Below are 13565 nucleotides of genomic sequence, written 5' to 3'. Positions count from 1 at the left end.
CAATTTTGTAGTAAGACTGTTGTTACACAACCATTTCCTCTTTAGGTCACTGTGCTTTGGTTGAAGCCTTTTTCCTTATTTTCTTAGCTAGTTTTTCATTATAGTACTTAGGGAGGACCCTCTGACTCTTGTAAAGTTGCGAGCTTGTTATATTGTATACCCGAAGAAGTTTTCGATGTTCTTACTCGCCTATAAATATCCGTAGTTCTTACCTCCACGCTCTTGTGCTTTTAGGGTTGCTTCTGAACTGACAGTTTGACTGTCTTCCCAGTGACACTCTTTTTTATTTCCATAACATTCATACGATACCTTTAACTACCCCAACTCCTATCTGAATATTTCTCAAGTATTACAATGACATTACTGCGAGGCTGAATTCACTATATTGTGTTTTACCATGTTTATCTTGCACGATCTGCTGACTCATCTGTAACCTCCTGTTTAGCCATAACTAGGCTTTTCCTGAATCAACTACCAACTACTCGTTAGCCCATTCTCATATCAATGTTCCACGTAATCTTTCATGGTTTATTTCCTTTGTCTTAACTTACCTTTCGCATTGGCTCCTTCTTTATCAATAACATCCCGGGCAGGAACCCTTACTTCCTTTCCTTGACGTCGTGTTTGCATAATGTTCTGCAATCGTAGCATATCTGTAGGCTTTGAATAACTGCAATCTCACCCCTTTCTCATTTTTATTGCATTCTTCTTTTACTATTCCATAATTACTAGAACCGCTTAACTCTGACTTGATGCCATTATCACTCCATATTCCCCCCTTTAGGGGATAACTAAGAGTTGGAGCTACGACGACCTACCTATAGATGTTTTACCTCTCCATCTTTGGCATCCTTTCACATCATCGATAACCCTTACACGCCTTACGGTAATCCTTTTGTACTAAGGATAATGAAATTTCCTTACTCGTGAGGGTGATACTTAGTGTAACTGGCACATACAGTCCTTTAAGCTAACTTTGCTCACAATGCTTTCTTTAGGGAAGTGTCTTCCTGAATGACCATTCTCTGAATTTTTCATGAATGCTCATTTTGTTATCACCGGAACGAAATCTGAAATTCTCATGATGTCGACCATTATTAACTCACTCAGTCCCTAATTCATGTTTAGTTTATCTTGTTTACCAGCACATATTGATTTCTAGTACTCTGGGGTCTAACTTTTCCTTCTAGTAGTCGCATTGGAGCCACAAACTTATTTCTCGAAATAAGGATACAACTTTATGGCCTATACTCTTTTGTTGTCTCCAGGCCTGGCACCTCTCATCTTTTCCTTCCCTTGACATCATTTGTTTTTCTACCGTTGTCATCCAAGTATCACATCTTACTCATAATGCTTCATTAATTCTCTTCTTGTTTCCCGCTAACATTTATGTCTATCACTTTATTTTGAAAACTCAAACAACATATTCTTTTGCTCTTAGCTCCCTTTGCTCTATCCATTAGCTCTTCGAGTTGCCTAACATTCTCTCCCTACTAGAGACGGGAGCCATACTAAGATAATATTTATCCCTTCCAGGCTTCCAGTGCCTGTCTTTGTGGTACTCATATCTAGCTGTACTATTTTAGAGTGCACCATCTGGGTGTCTCACAAGGAGATCTAGTAGCACATTTGTAATATCCTTCAGAAAGGTCAACTAACGCAAACAATTCATCCACCATTTTGGATCACTTTAACCCCAGCCGGATCCTGATATCCCGTACTTCTCTCGAACTATATCTGTTAGCTCCCATAGGGCATAACTAAGATTGATGTATCCAATTGTACATACCTCTGATACTGTTGAATGTGACTCAAAAAGCTTATATTCCTCTGCCTGAATGGTAAATAATGATAATCTTTATTAACTGGGTACCTCGTACCCTTCTTCATCTTGCTTCTTCTCTTATTGAAATTTGTATCTATCTTCTAAATCTCTCATTGCTTTTCACCATAGGGGTGGATAAATATTTTTGCCTTAAGGCTCCTTATCAAGAAGCTTGCACATCTTAGTATCCACATGTTTTGCTGGAGACCTTACATTTACTCATCATAAGCATGATGCAATATCGAGTTCCTCTGACTCAATTCTTCCACAACCATATTCAATCCCTTATTAACCGTCTTTCTAGATGTCGGCATCGTTGTATTACGAATATAATAGAATTTAGGAATTTGAATTTCTACGACTGAGCTCTACCACACGATCTAGAGTAAGAAGAAAGAGTGACAATCCTAAATTCCCTGTAGCCTCCTGCTTATAAGTGTGATGCACGATACACCCATAAATAAGACTCTACTAGACACAACTTGTAGACTCCCTAGGACAAAACTGCTCTGATACTACTTTTGTCACGACCCAAACCTATGGGCCGCAACGAGCACTCGGTACCTTACTTAACCGAGTACCAAGACAGCATATCTTTCTTATTATACTTTTATTGGAAAATGGGTCAAATGGGCCGTCATGGGCTAACCAGAATAAACATAGGGGAATACTCAATATAGGACGACCCAACCTGATATAAAACTTATACATATGATATACGAGCCTATAAGGCCAACATGCTCATCTGTAAACTCTAAACATAGGCCGGCAAGGCCATACAAGCATTCGTATACATGACATCTGTCTACAAGCCTCTAAGAGTACACACTTAACATAAAGGTCGGATAGGGCCCTGCCATACCAAACAATACGCGTCTAAATCATACTGACCAAACAAGCAACTTCGGAGCAAATGGAGCGCACCAACACCTTCCGTTGAGCTGATAACCTACTTGGAGAACTCTCGACCTATCTATCGGGACCTGCGGGTATGAAACGCAGCTCCCCCAGGCAAAAGGAACGTCAGTATGAATAATGTACCAAGTATGTAAGGCACATAAATAAGTACGTAAACGACATGGAAGAAATATAGAGTAAATGACTCAACCTGTAAGTCTGGATAACTCTGTAAATGATGAAATACTTATAGTTTCATGCATATACGTATGAATTCCATGTCGTGCATATGTACATGTGTTCATAACATAATCAAGCCTTTGAGGGCATCCCATCATATCATCTCGGCCACTGTGGGCAAAATAATCAACGTATATTAGTTGTTCAGGTGGTGATGTGTATATAACGCCGTAACCTTTTCTCATATCCCATATACATATATATATATACATATAAATATGCATATATAACGTCATCTGGTCATGTGTCAATGTACATGTATATGTGAATGCAACGCATAAGAAGTACGTCAATAAAATCTCTCGGAACGTCATAAGACCATTATACCTATGATTAATATCATGAAACAAACTTTATCAACTTACATATTTTCTGAGACCCATGAACAGACGATAGAATAATAAGACATATGGGAATTCAAGAACATAGACATCTCTAATACTTCTATGAATAGAGTCATTTATGGAATTTGTGCATTTGCTCGTTTCGTTCGTGTCGTATAGATCATGCCTAAAAGAAAGAAGGGATAGCCTTAACATACCTGAGTCGATTCTCTTGACAATCTCTCTAACACACGTTAATTGCGATAAAATACGTGACGTTAAGATCGCAGTAGGAAAAACATCCGTATAAAATTCTTGGGTGGTGGTGCGTATATAACGCTGTAACTTTTTCTCATATCCCATATACATATATATACATATAAATACACATATATAACATCATCTGATCATGGGTCAATGTACATGTATAAATGAATGCAACACATAAGAAGTACGTCAAAAAAATCTCTCGGAACGTCATAAGACCATTATACCTCTAATTAATATCATGAAAAAACTTTATCAACTTACGTATTTTCTGAGACCCATGAACATACGATAGAATAATAAGATATAAGGGAATTCAAGAATATAGACATCTCTAATACTTTAATGAATAGAATCATTTATGAAATTTGTGCATTTGCTCGTTTTGTTCGTGTTGTATAGATCATGCCAAAAAGAAAGAAGGGATAACGTTAACATACCTGAGTCGATTTTTTTTACAATCTCTCTAACACACGTTAATTGCGACAAAATATGCGGCGTCAAGATCGGAGTAGGAAAACAATTTGTATAAAATTCTTGGGTGTTGGTGCGTATATAACGCCATAACCTTTTCTCATATCCCATATACATATATATACATATAAATACGCGTATATAACAACATCTGGTCATGGGTCAATGTACATGTATAAATGAATGCATCGCATAAGAAGTGCATCAATAAAATCTCTCAGAACGTCATAAGACCATTATACCTCTGATTAATATTATGAAATAAACTTTATCAACTTACGTATTTTCTGAGACCCATGAACAGACGATAGAATAATAAGACATGGGAATTCAAGAACATAGATATCTCTAATACTTCTATGAATAGTCATTTATGGAATTTGTGCATATGCTCATTTCGTTCGTGTCATATAGATCATGCCAAAAAAAAAGGGATAAACTTAACATACCTGAGTCGATTCTCTTGCCAATCTCTCTAACACACGTTAATTGTGACAAAATACGTGACATCAAGATTGGAGTAGGAAAACAATCCGTATAAAATTCTTGGGTGGTGGGGCGTATATAACGGCGTAACCTTTTCTCATATCCCATTTACATATATATACATATAAATATGCGTATATAATGCCATTTGGTTATGGTTCAATATACATGTATAAATGAATGCAACGCATAAGAAGTACGTCAATAAAATCTCTCGAAACTTCATAAGACCATTATACCTCTGATTAATATCATGAAACAAACTTTATCAACTTATGTATTTTCTGAGACCTATGAACATACGATAGAATAATAAGACATATGGGAATTCAAGAACATAGACATCTCTAATACTTTTATAAATATAGTCATTTATGGAATTTGTGCATTTGCTTGTTTCGTTCGTGTCGTGTAGATCATACCAAAAAGAAAGAAGGGATAGCCTTAACATACCTGAGTCGATTCTTTTCACAATCTCTCTAACACACGTTAATTGCGACAAAATACGCAACGTCAAGATTGGAGTAGGAAACAAATCCGTATAAAATTCGTGGGTATTGGTGCGTATATAACGCCGTAACCTTTTTTCATATCCCATATACATATATATACATATAAATACGTGTATATAACGACATCTGGTAATGGGTCAATGTACATGCATAAATGAATGCAACGCATAAGAAATGCGTCAATAAAATCTCTCGGAACATCATAAGACCATTATACCTCTAATTAATATTATGAAACAAACTTTATCAACTTACGTATTTTCTGAGACCCATGAACAAACGATAGAATAATAAGACATATGGGAATTCAAGAACATAGACATCTCTAATACTTCTATGAATAGTCATTTATGGAATTTGTGCATTTGCTCGTTTCGTTCGCGTCGTATAGATCATGCCAAAAATAAAGAAGGGATAACCTTAACATACCTGAGTCGATTATCTTGACAATCTCTCTAACACACGTTAATTGCGACAAAATACGTGACGTCAAGATCGGAGTAGAAAAAAAATCCGTATAAAATTCTTGGGATATATTGCACTATACTTCCTTAGAATCGTAAAATCCCTTTGCTATTATACAGTACAATTTCGTATGGATTTTTTATTTTGCATAGAATTGTTACCTTGCTGAATATTTGAATCCATATCTTAATGAATTAGAGTCTTATACCTTAGTGGGTGTGAGCCCCACTAAGGTGATGACTAAGCCTTTAAGAATGACACATTATCAAGTGATTTTAAGTGTCACCTAGGTTATTTATGTTGCTTCCACGTTAATTCTTACCCATTTCCAACCAATTTCCAACATCTTAATTAATTGATATTCTCCCACTAAAATAAATAACTACCCGATTATTCACATAATTAAAAATTATCTCAAATTATTTAAAATACTACTCATTTTTAACACACCTTATACACCTTACTATTATGGTCATGTGGTACCTTGTATGGCACTAGTCCATAAATACCGGGTATTTTAGCTCGGGCCGTATTTTATCCCAAAATGCCAAATTTCGACGAAATTTATTTTCTTCGATTTGCTTACCCTATCTCCTTTATTAATTTACTCATCACTTGTTTGAAATAGCATAATGTTTATAATCTAAAAATAATCTCATTTTCGAGCTTATATCAATTAATTATGGCGTACTTCCATCTACGAAAATATGAGGTGTAACATTGACATTGATTGTTATAACGATTCGTGCGTTGCTATCGCATAGTGTTTATGGTAGGATGCTTGACAATGCGTCGAGGCAGTGAATGACTTGAAAGGAAGTTTTACTCAGTGCATGATTCAAAGATTCAGTATATTATTTCCGGCGGAGGAAAGGCAATCAGACTATGAAAGCTTAGGTTTGGGTCGATGGGGTAACGAGACAATTTTTATCTGTGATGTGGTGATGTCGTCCTTGATGAATATGTTAAGATCGTTGGTGTTGTGGTCTTCTTCAATTCGCCTTCGGGGCAAGGTATTGTGAAATGATGCTGGGGAAGCGGCTATTAGAGATCGTGGTGTGTAGTGGTTCGGGATCGAAGCGGTGTTCCTAGTATTGATGGCTCTAGAAGGATGATCTTCTGAGAGGTTTAAAGTTGGTAGTGATCTATTAGTTCAGGTTCTACAGAGTCGGATGGTAATTTAAGGCAACAACTGGGCAGCGAAGGATGAGGAAGAATATGTGGGAGGTGTCTTGCGGTGGTTAAACTTCTAGAAGACCAAGTGTGAGAAACATGAGTTGAGTAATTGCTTAAATGAGTGAGTTTGACCAAAGTGGGAGAGTGGCAGAGTAGCATATGGGTTATGTGGTAGAATAACTATATGCCTTGAGGAAAGTTTAGAGTGATTTGGGATTTATAGTAGACAGTGACTGGGCCTACAGACTTAATTTGGGATATTGGCTATTATACGGCGGTAGATTGGATGCGACAGAAATGAGTTGCTTGATATGAATAAGGATACAATATGACTTTGGATTGGAATGTATTGTCGCACCTTTAGTTGATGTCCATGATAAGAGAACGGGCTTGTACAGTTGGTTAACAATGACATGCTCAGGATGGTTTATTGGTTTTGTGGTAATTGTACTTAGCGCAGTGTCGTTGGAAGGTGTCGGCATGGAAATTTACACAAATGAGTCATCTCCTGTGAGCAGTTTAACGGTTGCGTGGTGTTGATGAAGCTTTCACAAAAAAATTGACTGGCTATCCGGTAAAAGGTCGAACCTATGAACGTGGCTGGTAATTCAGAGTGCTCATGAAATGGTTAACATTAAGATTTTGAGGAATTGTCGGGTCGATTGCAAGAGGTCATGTCAATGAGGAAGAAGGAATCTTGGTAGGTTCCAGGGTTATGCAATGGTAGCTTCAAGCTAAGTGGAAGAGCCTCACCGTATACGATTGGATTGCATGGTTATCTACTTGTGAGGTTTCTGATTATCTTCATATTGGTGAGTTATTATGACTAAGGAAACAAAATGTCAGTGGTAGTTCGAGCGAAGGATTGGAGGAATGTGTGCTACACTTGAGCTTTAGCGATTCATGTTCAATTTTGAGAAGACTCATGGTTTATGCTTCGTGTGGAGGTGATGTACAAGGGAAATGATCCAGCCGGGTGCTTCTTTGAGAGGGTGTTCATGTGCTAGTAGGGCCTTGGAGTTGATTATAGTCGAGACCAAGTCAGGGTGAGTGACTCTCCACAACGGTCTTAGTGGATTCAAAAAGTTAAGTGTGGTGCCTAAGGCTCTCGAGTTCGTAGTATGGTTAAATATCGAGCTTTTTGCAGCAGATTATGAAAGGGGTTTAGAGTGTTCTATGTTATCTTCGGGTTGTGGTATAAAATCGAAGAAATGGAAGAAAATGACTTTGGACTCATAGAGAAATTATCACAATTGGTTTACCAGCTGAAAATAAGAACATGCGCACAAAGAGGGAATGAGATGGTTCGTGGGTTTAGAGATAACGTGGTCTCGTGAAATAAGGTCACTCGGGATGAGTGCAGATTTGGGTTCATGATGATTTGAATGGATCTATTGTTATTTCTAAGGAAAATCTAGGGTAAAATTTGAATCAATCAGATCGGTTAGCAATGGTTAAATTAGTATGATGGTGGCAATGATCCGTTCCTTCAGCGTGTTAAGTTATACATGTGATTTATAGCGGTACGTGCAACGCTTGACGACCACATTAACTGATTTTATTTGGAGGCGTTCGAGTATTATAGCTTGTTATGTGTAGATGGATCCTGGAAGAGTTATGCTGGTTTAGACCACTACTTGAGGATTTTATTTTCTGAGGCTATGGGAATTTAGTCGCGTCATGCAATGGTTCTCTTGAAGTGAGTGAAGCACAAAAAAACAAATTGCTATGCAATGGAGTGTTTAGTGTATTTGTGGATCAGGAGTCAGGATGGAATTCTTGTACTCTCACATATTGGTATGTTAGGTGCAGTGAATGACATGGGAATTGGAAGTTGAGGATCAAGGTTGCGGTTCAGTGTAAACAAGAGTGTCAGGAGATAGGATGAGCAGGAAAAGAAGATTAAGATGGTTAGAGTAAGCTGGTATTGTCTTTAGCGTCATCTGAGATCAGTGTTATGTGTAAGAGGCTTTATGTACTGATCGCGGATTACTGATTTGCTTTATAGCATTAGTGTGGCCGGTGGTATGGACGTGCAGGCTTGTTACCTGGTGCAGAAGGTTGTGGGAGTGTACCCCAAGGGAAGGTTTTATAAGTGTAACATGTAGTCACTTGATTGATTAAAGATGTAAAACCAAGCAAGGAAATTTTGGTACTAGTGCTAATGTGAAAATTTATGCCTGAAGGGTGCTCGGTTCATTTGGTTGTGGACTGTGGAAGTTTGTTTCGGATTTGACGACTGTTCTTGTGTGCCATGGGAAAAAGGGTTATTGTGGATCTTTGAAAGGTTATTAGCCCATTATGGTATTATCAGAATCGATTTGAGGTTCGTTGGTGGGATCAATGTGAATGTGTGCTCTGCATAAGGTCAGATATATCCATTCGTCATAACATTCCTTACTAAGGCGTTGTCGAGCAATGGATGTTATTTCCGCCGTCAATTATTTCGTGTAGCCTATATTATGCCACGTGGGTTGTGAGATGGCTTTGATTATTCGCATGTGTGTTGAGGCATGTGTATCTTACGGTGTTATATGAGCAGGATAGCTCTCGAGATGCAGATCATTTGTTGCACCTTAGTTGTGCTTGAGTTTTGTAGCGCGTGGCACTATTCTCCTTCTTAGGATTTGTATTATGCACTGGCATGCTTGTAATCGATAATCATGTATTTTGTAAGTGTAAACATTGCGACTTGATGTGTGTTTTCTTCTTGATTGTTATGTGAGGATCGGGTGGCACGTTGCCACGTGTATATAATGTTTGGATTAGGTTGCACGCTGCAATAGTGTCGTGATGAATTGGGTTGCATGTCGCAACAGTATGATGTTGAGTACAGTTCCCTATATCTATTCTTGCGTGTCTTATTTCTCATGTTCTGAGGAAGGTTCATAACACCTTTTCGGTTGTTTAAATTGCTACGTGGGTTGAGTAGTTTTTCCAGAGTTCGTTATTCCTTATGTATCACATTCGAGTTTGTGGCTATTTGGCACATGGTGGCATCATATGAGACTTTTGGTAGTGATTGTGGTAGCTTATTACCAGAACGACTTGTACTGGGTGATGCGAGATATTTGGACATGGGATCAATGCGATCAGATTTATACGAGGCATATTAAAGAGCAAATATCATTATTTGGTTCATAATGAGGTAATAGTTCCTGTCATGAGGAGAGACTAAATGATTTGTTGACTATACATTTAGTTATGAATTTCTGCACATCTTTTCCGTCATGGCAGTATTTCAAGAGTTGGAACAAGACTTATATGTGTCATGAAGTGTGTTGTGGGCATTAGATTCATGGAATTTTGTCTATCGTTGTCAGAGGATGTTATTATGGTCATGTGAATAATGCGGTGCATGGTGTGAATTCAGTAAGAGTATACAATAATGTATTGGTACATCGTGTGGTGATTGAAACAGTGTTCGTATATGGGAAGCATGCCTAATGGAAAATTTCGGATGTTGGAATTTGGCTCTAAGGCTTATTCGCCTAAATAATGGGGAGGATCTTCAGATTTTCTCGGGATAATATGCTCGGCTGAGTTGTGGTAGCACAGATAGGCGCTCAAGGTGTTAAACAATAATTTCATCAAACTCCGGAGCAGTTCTAAGCACGTTCGAGGACGAACGTATATTTAAGTGGGAGAGAATGTAACGACTCAACCAATCGTTTTAACTGTTAGAACCTCGTTCCCCTAAATAAGACTCCCCGTATGTGCTTTTACTAATTTATGACTTGCGGGGATGGTTGGTTCGGGATTTGAAAGTATTCGGGTTGAAATCAGAGCACTTGGTTCCTTAGTTGGCTTTAAAAAAAGAGTTTGATTTCGGTCAACATGTTTAGTAAACGACCTCGGAATTAGAATTTGAAGGTTCCAAGAGGTTCGTATAATGAATTTGGACTTGGGCATATGACCAGAGCGAGTTTTGGATGACCCGGGAGCATCTGGCGCCTATTATGGAAGTTGGCATTTTGGAAGAATTTCATAAAATTTAGGTTGAAGTAAATTTCAATGTTATCGATGTCCGTTTGGGATTCCGAGTCTGGGAATAGCTCCGTATGGTGATTTTGGTATTGGGAGCGCGTCCGGAAATGTATTCGGATGTCCGTAGGTCATTTTGAGGTCATTTGGTGAAAGTGGGAATTTGAAGGTTTTTGAGAAGTTTGACCAGGAGTATACCTTTTGATATCGGGGTTGGATTCCTATTTCGGAAGTTGGAGTAGGTTTGTAATGTCAAATGTGACTTGTGTGCAAAATTTGAGATCAATCGGACCTGATTTGATAGGTTTCGGCATCGATTGAAGAAGTTGATGTTTCAAAGTTCATTAAGTTTGAATTGAATGGTGATTCGTGTTTTGGCGTTGTTTGATGTGATTTAAAGGCTCGACTAAGTTTGTAATGTGTTTTAGGACATGTTGGTATGTTTGGTTGGGGTCCCGAGGGCCTCGGGTGGATTCGGGCGATTAACGGATCGAATTTGGAATTTGAGGAAGAGCTGAAGCAGCTGGGCATCTGGTGTAACCGCACCTGCGTGAAGAGGGCTGCAGGTGCGGAGAATGACTTGTAGAAGCGGAATGGGCCAAGGCTATTGAGAACCACAGGATCGGAAAGGGGTTACGCCCTTGCGATGACGCAGGTGCGAGGTCAGTAATCGTAGAAGCGGCAAGAGCTGCAGGTGCGGAAGAATTTCGCAGAAGCGAGAAATGCAGATGCGACCTCTTGTCCAAAGATGCGGAAGTCGCTGGGCAGAAGCATAAATTCAGAGTTTTGCTATTTTTAGTCATTTTCGGATTTTGGAGCTCGGTTTGGGCGATTTTGGAGAGGAATATTTCCACACAACTTGGGGTACGTGTTGTTTATTCCCTTGTAATTATATTTCTTGAATTAATCTTCATTTTTTATTTATGATTATCGAATCTTCAAGGGAAAATTGAAGGAAATTTCTATAAATTCATAAAAATGAATTCTCGAGTTTTGAATGCCGATTCGGAGTAGGGTTTGTGTGAAATTAGTATGGTTGAACTCGTAAGTGGTTGGGTTGTCGGATTTTGTGAGTTTCGTCGGGTTCCGAGATATGGGACCCACTGCCTAATTTTCGAGCGGAATTGGAAATTTATTGAAATTTATTAACGATGGGTAATATAACACATTTTGATTAATTTGCACATTGTTTGCATGGTTTTGGATCGACAAGCATTGGTTTGAGGTATTAGAGTGGCGTTGGAGTTTCGAAGCAAGGTAAGTCTCTTGTTTAATCTTGTGAGGGGGAATTTACCCCATATATGATTTAAATTAATAATTGTTGCTAAATGTGGGGGCTATGTACGCACGAGGTGACGAGAGTTCGTACGTAGCTACGATTTATGCTAAAGTCCGAGTAGTTTAGGACTCAAAAACCATGAATTAAGTATGTAAATTGCATTCTTCATTTAATTTAATTATTTGTAATACATTATGAATTGTTAGGGAAAGATAGTAAAAGATGGAAACCTCATACACTTAATTTTCTGTTTAAATTAATTAATTGTTAAAAGAATTGTTCATCCTCTCGAATTAATCTTATAATAAATACACTCACATTCTGGAGGTATATAAGAAAATGTTCTCCTTTCTTGTGGAGCGGGCCGAAAACCTCAGCAGTATAGATGCATCTATGGATCGCGCCGCACGTCCTTCGGCAGTGTACACGATACTCTGGATCGGGTCGTACGACCTCGGCAGAAATCGTGTCTAATAATATTAATAATTATACAATACCTTGGCATTTTAATTGTAGCTTGTGAATTTAATAAATAGATTAGGAATTGTTGCATTTGAAGGAATTTAATTATTTCTGTTGGTTAAATAATATTATTATTAACTCTGTGAATCATGTTGATTTAAATATTTTTATTTTTATTTTGTTTTATTTTATTATTATTGACCCTTAGTGAGTGTCAAAGTCGACCATCTCGTCTCTACCTTTTCGAGATTAGGCTTGATACTTACTGGGTACATGTTGTTTACGTACTCATGCTACACTTGTTGCACTTTTTGTGCAGGACATGAGACATGTGCTATAGTTGGATCTATCAGCGCGCACCCACGATATCCAGAGGCTTAGTGGTGAGCTCATTTTCATCCATTCTGCAGCAATCACTGCCTCTTCCTAAATTTTATTCTGTATATTTTATTTCAAACAACTTACTGGGTACACGTTGTTTACGTACTCAAGCTGCACTTGCTGCACTTTTTGTGCAGGACATGAGACATGTGCTATAGTTGGACCTATCGGCGCGCACCAACGATATCCCGAGGCTTAGTGGTGAGCTGCCATTCTCATCCATTCTGCAGCAATCAGTGCCTCTTCCTGAATTTTATTCTGTCTATTTTATTTTAGACAGTATTTGAATTTTTGTATAATCTACTAGATGCTCATACACTTGTGACACCAGGTCTCGGCACACACACTAGTAGAATTTTTGGATTTAATTACTTTCTTGGTTATTTTAAATTTACCAGATCTTTTCACATTGTCTTGATTATTGCAAGTAAGAAGAGTTTAATTATTCGGTTAATTTTTAAAAGGATTGAATACGTGTTTAAATTACTAGTTGACTTGCCTAGCTGTAGTTTTGGGCGCCATCACGGCCTATAGGTGAAGTTGGATCGTGACAACATGATAGCCACAAAATATATTTTTGTCGTTGAAAGAACCAATTCTTTTTATAAGTAAATTGTTTGGCATAATACTAAGTAATATATATTTTTTTAAATATCTTGGATTTATTTGTGTAGATGGAGCTTGCATATCGTAGATGGATGTATAATCAGACTTATCCTAATCGTAGTGGGATGAGGGAGGAATTTATAGAAGGGGTTGTTGAATTTATGGCTAAAGCGAAAACACTTCATGAA

This window comes from Nicotiana tomentosiformis, chromosome 5 (genome assembly GCF_000390325.3).
Source record: "Nicotiana tomentosiformis chromosome 5, ASM39032v3, whole genome shotgun sequence".
In the NCBI taxonomy this organism is placed as follows: Eukaryota; Viridiplantae; Streptophyta; class Magnoliopsida; order Solanales; family Solanaceae; genus Nicotiana; species Nicotiana tomentosiformis.
The sequence above is the reverse complement of the archived record's forward strand: the minus strand, read 5'-3'. Positions refer to the sequence as shown.